Source organism: Trichosurus vulpecula, chromosome 5, assembly GCF_011100635.1.
Source record: "Trichosurus vulpecula isolate mTriVul1 chromosome 5, mTriVul1.pri, whole genome shotgun sequence".
Lineage (NCBI taxonomy): Eukaryota > Metazoa > Chordata > Mammalia > Diprotodontia > Phalangeridae > Trichosurus > Trichosurus vulpecula.
This window is the reverse complement of record NC_050577.1, coordinates 123,422,416-123,424,533: the sequence shown is the minus strand read 5'-3', so window position 1 is coordinate 123,424,533 and position 2,118 is coordinate 123,422,416. Positions and strand designations below refer to the sequence as shown.

The 2,118-nt window shown below is 40.4% G+C and overlaps 1 pseudogene; it reads right to left on the bottom strand.

Annotated features, from left to right (window-relative positions):
• Nucleotides 1–1,217: 1,217 nt before the first annotated feature.
• LOC118852432 lies at nt 1,218–1,547 on the bottom strand (annotated as a pseudogene).
• Nucleotides 1,548–2,118: the final 571 nt, after the last annotated feature.

Sequence of the window (2,118 nt, the reverse complement as noted above, 5' to 3'; positions counted from 1 at the left end):
TGGTCTTTTCACTGAGAAAGCTTGAAAATCCTCTATTTTATTGAAAATCCATATTTTGCCTTGGAGCATGATACTCAGTTTTGCTGGCATTGGTGATTCTTGGTTTTAGTCCTAGCTCCATTGACCTCTGGAATATCATATTCCAAGCCCTTCAATCCCTTAATGTAGAAGCTGCTAGATCTTGTATTATTCTGATTGTGTTTCCACAATACTCAAATTGTTTCTTTCTGACTGCTTGCAGCTATTTTCTCCTTAATCTGGGAGCTCTGGAATTTGGCAGCAATATTCCTAGGAGTTTTCTTTTTGGGATCTTCATCAGGAGGTGATTGGTGGATTCTTTCAATTTCTGTTTTACCCTCTGGCTCTAGAATATCAGGGCAGTTCTCCTTGATAATTCTTGAAAGACTGATATCTAGGCTCTATTTTTGATCATGGCTTTCAGGTAGTCCAATATTTTTAAAATTATCTCTCCTTGATCTATTTTCCAGGTCAGTGGTTTTTCCAGTGAGATATTTCACATTGTTTTCCATTTTTTCATTCCTTTGGTTCTGTTTTATAATATCTTGATTTTCTCATAAAGTCACTAGCTTCCACTTGCTCCAATATAATTTTTAAGGTGACATTTTCTTCAGTGGTCCTTTGGACCTCCTTTTCCATTTGGCTAATTCTGCCTTTTTTTTTTTTTGACTGCTTCAGAAGTAGAATGTATTACAATTACATGAGCCTTACCCTTCTTCAATTTACTTAATTATTCAGGAAAGAAAAGAGATGACTTTTCAAACAATAGTAGAGGTCCTTTCTTATCTGTAGTCCCTAGTTTTCCTTACTGGGAACTATTAGGGGTAAAGGAATGGAATAAAGTGTTATATTCCATCATTTGATCTTGAAGTCTCTGCCCCCCAGTTTCTTCAGAATGGCAAAGACACAGTCCTGTGGGGTTTTCCATTCATCAAGGAAGACATGGTGGCAAGGAGGAACATTTAATTATATCATTCATTGGCAGAGGGTTAAAGTGTGTGTGAATACCTGGTATGCATGCATGCATGCATATATTTATGTATCTGAATATATTGGAATTGAAAAGATGGCAAGAGAAAGCAGGGCTGGAAAAAGAGGGAAGCAAATGCCCCAATTGTTAAATTCTTAGAAGAAATCTATAGAGACAGCTGTTGCCTACTAGGAAGTTTTCACACTGGATCTCTTTATCCCCGCTGGCTTCAGCAGCTCTGACACGGATCCAAGCTATTCTTGCGCATCAGGAAGTTAATTTTTCGTGCCATTTCCATGTTGTAGATGCACCGACAAGTCTCATAGCTCTCCCTCTGTCATCGGCGACATGGCTTTTCATAGTATCTCCACCACTTGATGTCACTGACGAGCCCATCCACAGTAAGAATTCTGTTCAGGGTCCTGTATGCACCTTCCACATTGCCTTCCTGCACCATCACAGTCCTGGCAATGAACTTCAGGTTATTTGCCATGATCTTGGGACAAAGTTGTCCTTGTAAGGAAAGGAGTTTTCGACTAAAGCAGCTGAAGGGTGGGTGTGTGGGGCAGGGGCGGTGGGGAGATGCACTGCCAGCAGGGCAGAGATCTATTCTGCACATATATAGACAAACATAGCAGGGGTCTCAAGATGGCAAATCGGGAAGCAAAATGGCCAAGTTCCCCAACAACATCTAGGTTCAGCCTGGGAGCTCAGAACAAGGGCTGGCCCAGAGTCACTCGAGCCACCACTGCTGTGAGTAAGAGAGCTCCCAATTCTGCCTTTCAAGGCATTCTTTTCCTTATTGGCTTATTGGAGCTCTTTTGCCATTTGAGTTACTCTATTTTTTAAGGTATTATTTTCTGCAGTATTTTTTTCGGTCTCCTTTAGCAAGTCATTGACTTGTTTTTCATTTTTTTTTCTCAGATCCCTCTCATTTCTTTTCCCAATTTTTCCTGTACTTCTCTAACTTGCTTTTCCAAATCCTTTTTGAGTTCTTCCATGGCCTGAGACCAGTTCATATTTTTCTTGGAGGCTTTGGATGTGGGCTCTTTGACTTTTTTGACTTCTGGCTGTATGTTTTGGCCTTCTTTTTCACCAAAGAAAGATTCCAAAGTCTGAGTCTGAATCTG